The 7,866-nt window shown below is 41.2% G+C and overlaps 1 long non-coding RNA gene across 1 annotated transcript; it reads right to left on the bottom strand.

Moving 5' to 3' along the window:
• Positions 1–737: 737 nt before the first annotated feature.
• Positions 738–6,852, bottom strand: LOC116438527. The gene is made up of 3 exons (XR_004237793.1): positions 6,670–6,852; positions 3,357–5,999; positions 738–3,094 (listed from the first exon to the last, which is right to left on the bottom strand). It is a non-coding gene; the product is annotated as an uncharacterized LOC116438527 (long non-coding RNA).
• Between the last annotated feature and the right edge of the window lie 1,014 nt (positions 6,853–7,866).

Here is a 7,866-nt window from a genome sequence, read left to right as displayed (position 1 = left end):
GGGAGTGCATCAGGCCCAGCACTGCCAGTCAAGTGAGGGAAGGGATTGTGCTGTTCTGCTCTGCACTGGTGCAGCCTCACCTCAGGTGCTGGGGGCAGTCTTGGGTGCCACAATATAAGATGTACATCAATCTACTAGAGTATGCCCACAGGAGGGAAATCAAGATGGTGCAAGGTCTTGGAGGCAGAGCTTACAAGGATGAGATCACTTGGTTTGTCCACTCTGGAGAAGAGAAGGCTGAGGGTGACCCCACCACAGACTACAAGTTCCTCAAAGAGGGAAGTTGAGACAGAGGTACTGGTATCCTCTCTCTGGGAGCACACAAGGAAAAGGAATGAAGCTGCATCAGAGGAAGTTTAGATTGGAAATTGGGAAATGGTTCTTCACTGAGACAGTGATAGGTTATTGGAATAAGTTTCCCACTAACGTGGTCATGGCATCAAACCTGTAAGAGCTAGAGTGTCTGGAAGATGGTCTTAGTCATATAGTGCAGTTTTAGGTAGTCCTGTGAGGGAGTTGCACTCAGTGATTCTTATGGGTCCCTTCCAATGTAAGATGTTCTATGACTCGCTCTATATATAGATTAATATTGAAAATGTTTTATATAAATCAATAACAAAACTAAGTCTAGTCCCATCAGAAAACCCCACAACAGTGAAAGTGTTAGAGACACACAGTAAAAGTAACAACTGGAGCAAAAATAATTTATTTTGAAGCAAAATAAAATGACACAATGAGAGCAAAGAAAAAGGTATTTAGAGACACATATATGAAATAATGAATTAAAAAACAAACAAACAAACCAAAGTAGATCAGGTGAAACATTCTGTTGGATCAGTCATAACATGAGAAGAAAACAACATTCTCTGAAACTCAAAAGTGGTGACTAGAGAAACCGAGGAACCACCCTAGTAAGATTCAAAATAAACTAGGTACTGATATTGAATCATAGATTTATTTGATTGGAAAAGACCTTTAGGATCATTGGCTTAAACTATTAACTCTTCAGTAACAAATCCACCATTAAATTATGTCCCTAGATGCCACATCAACATGTCTTTTCAATAAATACAGGGATAAAAAAGATCCCTCAGTCAGAAAATTGCCAGAGCCTGGAACAGTTGATAGGAAGCATTACAGTTTACTGTACAAGTTTTCCATTTCTATTGATCCTGTCTAGATTTCCACTCTTGAACCACAACAGAAGAAAGCACAGGGAACACAGCTGGACCTAGCAGGGCTGTCTAAAAAACCATGTTGCTGTTCTGTTGGACACAGATAGAATAAGGAAATCAATGACACTACTTTATCATTACTTTTCATATCATGAAAAGAGTTGCAATACCCACTGTATATTCTTGGTAAGTTCTTTACTCTTTCCTTCAAATAGCACAGTACGACACAGTATGATACAATGAGATGAAGTATCATCAGGTGGGGTCCAGGTACAACATATTGGTAAGTCCCTAAATGTCCCACTCCAACCTTTCAGGTCCATTCTGTGACCTTTATGCCTTGCTTTCCTTTGAATGTTTGCTATTTAATGAAAGCCCACAAAAGTGTCTCTGGTGACTACCTAAATTTCTGTCTCTTTATCTATGGCAGCAGAGAAGTCCATTGATTCATTTTATTGTTCTAAAGCTGTCCTTCAGCAAGAATGTATCTTTCTTCATCAATATTCTGTTTAGTAGTCCAAGCAATTCTGAAATTTTAGCCGAAAAGACTAATTCCCACCTCAGTCTTTCTAGATTTATCTTTGCTACTTGAACACCAAATATTACTTGATCATATAGTGTTCATCTTCAACCCCAAATAGCAGATACTTTTTCTGTAGATAAGTGTTAGATCAGCTATAAAGCACAAGCAGACCAGCCTGAAGAGACCTTCTCTAATTTGAAGCAACTCTCTTGATCAGGACTTGTTAGATATCATAGTAAAAGAAAAGCAATTACCTTAACTATACCATCCTCCTAGCCAGGGAAGAAGTGCTCTAAAATCTCTTTTCCTCTTTTACATATCAATCCAGCATAAAATTCATACTACAGAGCTGCTGTTCATTATATTTTGTTTGTCAGAAACCATAATTTGGTTGGGTTACCTATGAAGATTAAGTGAGAAGACTGTATGTTTTGCTATGGAATTTTCAAAACTGACATAAGAAATCTGAAATATGGAAACTGTTTTCATTAGGAATTCTGCTACAAGTAGACTTACTGTAATATTATGGGGTAGGAATACTACCTCTTGTACTAATAGGAAGAGAACAGCCTCGGATTTTAAAATTGTAATTATGAAAAAAAGAGGATAAAAACCATGAGGAATTTCTAGAGCATTTGTAACTTCCAGACTCAGAAGCTAGAAATACTAAAGGTATTTAAGATATTTGTTCTTTAAGGAAATATTCCAGGATAAACTCATTAATAAACTCATTTAAGGGTTTCCCCCACTTCACTCCTTTCTAACATTAGGTGAATCAATTCATTTGATCATTTCATGATCATTCATCTAAAACTTACTTGTACAGCTGCTGCAAATAATAAAAGGTGAATGGAAAGAAAGAACACATTGAGTACATTTATATGCAGTGGGCATATTCCAAAGAGTTATCCTAGATGCTGCACAATCCCAGTATGCTTCAGACATAACACTGCAAATTACGGAGATTACATCTAATTACCATCCTTATCTTCATGCTATCTCCAAGCACGCTGTGAAGGACAGAAATAGACTAGGTTTTACACAATATTTCTTTCTTGTTCATATATATTAAAAAGAATGTAATTCAATTCCAGTAACAGAAAATACTTCGGAGTATTGACTACTTCAATTCTTAAACTGGAAGGAATATTCATTTTGGTGCTTTTTTTGTTGACAATTTACATGACATCAAATAAAAAGTCCACACAATGACATCACATACACAAAACAAGTTCTGGGGAAAAAAGACCAAAAGCATTTCAGAAAACGTTAAAATGCATTTAGCATGTAACAGTGAAGTTCTTACTAGCAGGCACTTACTGAGAAATATTTTCCTCAGTGGTTAATGATTTAAGATGCAGCTGATGACCATTAACTGCTCCCAACTGGTCATTAACTGGCAAAAGAACAAGAATTCAACCACGATTAAGAATTGTTCATTTAGTTCTTTGGATACTAAGTCACATTTTCAACACCCAAACCTTAAATCACAAGGAATTTATATTTTTCAGTTTCTTCAATTAGTTTAAAGAAAGGAGAATCACTATCCATAAAGAATCATCATCATTCAGCTGTCAACATTTCCAGCTCACAAAAAGAAACTCCCAACCTGATACATACACTACACATACAGGGCACATATGCCTGCTCTTACTTACCCAGTCAGTAATGGGCCAGGAACTGGCTTTCCTCAAGGAAGATTAGAGAGGAGGCAAAAAAATGTTTAGGTTCAGGTCATTTAGTAAAAAAGAAAAGAAACAAAAATTTAAAAAAACCAGACTGCATACAAATGATCTCCCACACTGAATTATAGTATGTGCTCTCTCTAGGAGATATTCAGGATCAGGATCTCCTCCCTGACGAGGAGCACAGACTGCACATTGCTCAGAGAACTCTTTAGTGAGGTCCCTGGTAAAATGCTTTAGAAGGTGCTGGGGCCCATCACTGCTGGTCACTTTTTAAGCACCACCTTCTATTAGCACAGGATCAGGCAATTCCAAAATGCTGGAAGTCAGACAGGTGAGACAGAAGGTCAGCTTAGCTGAACACGGATCTTTGGATTTAAGGTGACAAAAAGGAAAGTGAAAGCAAGGTTGGGTGACATGGGAGGAATACAGAGATGCTGCTCACCACTATAGTGAAAAATCTGAGCATCCAAAGCTCAGTTGGAGTTGAAGCTGGCCAGGGCTGTGGCAAAAATAAAAAGAGCTTTTAAAAAGATGTTAACAGCTAAAGGCAGTATAGAAATAATTAGTAGAAATAACACTGGCCACACGTCACATCATGGGGACCGTCACCTTATGAATAGGGACATACACAAACCAAGAGATGTTTGAAGTTTGCTCTGGACCAAGGGAATGACACAAAACTGTGTCAAGGCAGGGCTAAGCTGTGCAGGGCCAAGAGTTGGATTCAATGATCCTTGTGGGTCCCTTCCAATTCAGCACATTCTATGATTCTGTGATAATTCTATGAAAATCAGAGTTAAGGATTAAGCAAAGATGATGATTAAGCAAATGATAGATGAGCAAGTTTACATCTTGACTCAGTGAGATACAGCATTAATGACTTCCCACCCTCAAAGGCAGGGTGGGTATCATTCCACTAATGTGGAATACTGAGCTCACACTAAATCCACCAAGTACTATCAGAAAGTCATCCCTTCATCCTCCTCCTTACTAACACCCCTTGTCCACCACCTTTGTTTAGAACTGCAACAACCACTTATTTTTGCCAGCAAAATATTTTGGTCAGGAAATCAAGCTGAAAAGATGACCAGGTTAAAGCTACATCTGAGAGGCAGTTAAAATTCTGAAGACTGTGATGACTGCAGCCTGAAGTTACTGAAAAACTGAAGTCACGTCTTGTATGTCCTGTGTGGGCTGTTCTGCTCTGATCTGGAAACTTAAACAAAAAATAAATATGGAATGCCAAGACATCATTTTCACAGAAACACTTTTCCGACTTTGCTTTACATGGTTGTTTTACAGCCATGTTTTAGATTCTTGTTTTTTGTCTATTTTATTGTGAGTTACTGTATGTATTGTATTTTCTTCTAATAGTAAAGTTGCTTCCCTATTTATGGAATACGAAAAGAAGAAATGTCAGAAGCAAAGTTTGCAGCAGATAGTGCATGTTCAGCAGAATGTATGGAACCATTCAGTATTTGCTGCTCACGGAAATTGCAGGTACCAGGGCTGTCTGTCAGATGCTTTCTGTGTGCTAAGCTATGCAGTCTGTCTCGGTTTTGGAGATGTCCTGGAATGAGCGTTTCCTCTGAAGGGACAGGGCTTCAATAACTCCCTCTTCTTCTGTCAGTGACATAAACGGATACCAGGGGATGAAAGTGGAAAAAAAAAAAAAGAAGAAGAAAAAGGAAAAAAAGGGGAAAAAAAAGTAAAACTGTTTATTAACAAAGTGCCTCTGCATCCCCTGGGATCAGATCCCACTCAGCCCGGTCAGCTCAGGACGCAGTCAGCTGCGGGGACCAGCCTCCGGACTCCGGGAGACCAGAGGTCTGGCTCGTGGGTCCTTCCACAGGACCGCGGCGATGGAGGCAAGTGGTGGAGGGAGGAGGCAGACTCAGATCTGGGTGAAATCTGGGAAGTTTATTGTTCCCTCGAACACAAGGTTCCACCTCCCAGGGGTGCCCAGCTCGGAGCAAGCACAGAAGGCACTTGCACGAGGTTTTATGGGAGGGTGGTAACAAGGGAGGGATCATAGGGACAACCAATCAGAGGAGGGAAGGGTGTGGTGAACAGGATGAAGGGCGCATAAGGGAACCAATCATGGGAGAAGAAGGGAGGGACCTTTTTCCTTTGGCCAATCACGCGACGCCCCAGCCAGAGCTTTCTAGAAGCCTGGGGGGGTACCAGCACGATTGGCAAGGGCCAGGGAGCAGATAAAGGAGGGAAGTGGGGTAATTGACAGAGAACTGGGAGGGTACAAACTGGGTAAATACAAAAGTACAAAACCTGAGGGGAGACCCGGACTAAACCAAACAAAAACACGCTCCCACAACAAAGCAAGATACCCACAAAGCACAGGAAAAAATGAAAATTGAACCTAACACCCCACCCCCACCTCGCCGCATGGCCAGGAGGCAAAGATGGCAGCTGTCCTTCTTTGTCTGTGGGAAGGGGGGAGAAAAAGAGTTCACGCAGCAGCTGGGAACCTGTTGGATTTCTGGCATAGGTCTTCTCCTTGCAGCAGGCGAAGCTGGTGGAGTTTAATGTCCCTTCTTTTTCTGGCTTGGTCTTTCCAGGGCTTCCAACCGAGGCCATCCCCACAGGCTCTTTGGGCTGAGGAAAAAAAAAAAGCAAACTGAGACAGTTCAAGGGAAAAAAACAAAAAACAACAACAACAACAACAAAACAAAACAAACCAAAAAAAAAAAAAAACCCCAAAAAACCCCCAAAAAGCCGTCAAAAGGATTTGCTGGTGAAAAGCTTCCAGGCCATGGGAAGGGAAAAAAAAACCAAAACAACAAACCTCAGAACCTTCTTGCCTCAGCTGGCGAAAATGAACCCAGCAAAGGCAATGAAGTAACAGTCCGTCCAACCGCCAATCACGCCAAAGAAAAAGAGTTTGAGCACAGCCCGCGCCTGCGTTCCCAGGCACCGGCCCCGCCCCCTGGTTCCTCTTAAAGCTACAACAGCCTTTCTGGGCATAAAGCAGATGATTAGGGAATTGAGTATCATCATAAAATCACCCCGAGACACAGTCACATTGACATGGTGGTGAGCTTGGACTACAGTATCTTTTCTTTCAGCAGTAATTATCAATTTTGCCTTATTATCACATTCATGTCATGTTTTTTTGTTAAATCAGAACAAGAGCAGATCTGATTTCCAGCTGCTTGCTGCACACCATGACAACGCATTCATCAAATCTTTTGTTAGGACCATTAGCTAGAAGGTAGGACGTTAGCACAAAGATACTACTTGTTCAAATAAAACTAGTAAGATTTACCTGGAGACACATCTTCAAGCATCTGTAGAAGCTTGCAAACAGAAATTGAGGTAACCTTAGACTTTGGGCATTTCCTGAGACAGACAGCAACCACAATGTACATATTCTAAAATCTGGACTTCTGTCCTAAACACAACTTTCTTCCTCCAGGTCTGTGCCACTTTGGCCAAATCTAGAAATACATCCTCTGAGAGAAGGCAGGTTATAACCACCCCTCCCCCACCAGGTTCGGGGAAAAAAAATTTTCCTCAAAGGAAAGTGAAAGAGATAAAAACTATTTATTTAACAAACATGCAGGAAAAGGGATAATGATGCTAAATAATGAAACCTCTCGCTCTGCTGAGAAAAACCTCGGAAAATTTCAGAGTCCTTCCGTAGATCTCTCTCTCCCCCTCCTTGGAGCTGGGACAGGGTGGTGGGCCCACCTCTAGGGCCAAGGCCTCGGTGGACAAGTCCTCCCAATGTATTCTGATGTTGAAACCGTCCAGCAGAGTGAAAAGAAAAAACCCCAAAGTCCCAGGAAAACAAAGTTCAACTCTCCGGAGGAAAGGGAGCTGGGGAAAAAAAACTGCTGAAAGCTGGATGGAAAGGAAAGCAAGCCGGGGTGCTTCCCTTCCCTCTCACCCTCCTCCTGCAGTTGGGAAAAAAAAGTCGCTGTCTCTGTGTGACCTTGAACAAGCTGCAAACTGCTTTGAAAAAGTTTTGCTCAGGTTTTCCTGCCCCCTCTCAAGCTCAGTTTAAAGGCATAGAAAGGTACAAAATTAGTTTCTGGGCATGGGGCATTGATAGGGGATACACATCACAAAGTCACCCCAAGACAAGGTCCTACCTCTATCTCAGTGTTATCAGCCTTGTGATGACATTGCAATCCTCTCAGACCAAGTGTGGCTTCCCCGGTGTTCTGAATGCCTTTATGAAACAGGAAAATACATTTCTGCATTACACCAATAGTTAAAAATCATTATGGCATTAGAAAAGCTGAACTAGTGTTTTTATTATTTTTCCTAAACTAAAGAGAATGTGAGTATCTCCATCAACAAGCCTTCTTGTAGATGTGGTATCTACAACTGGCATGAAAGCATGAAATTAAAATAGACCATCACTGAACCAAGACAAACACTGACCCATGGCTGCCCCCATGGTGTTGGAAGCCCAGATAGTATTTCCACAAGCAAAGCATGAGATGTCTGAGTGAGT

Source organism: Corvus moneduloides, chromosome Z (genome assembly GCF_009650955.1).
Source record: "Corvus moneduloides isolate bCorMon1 chromosome Z, bCorMon1.pri, whole genome shotgun sequence".
NCBI lineage: Eukaryota > Metazoa > Chordata > Aves > Passeriformes > Corvidae > Corvus > Corvus moneduloides.
Note: the sequence above shows the minus strand (reverse complement) of the source record. Positions and strands in the feature narration are given on the sequence as shown.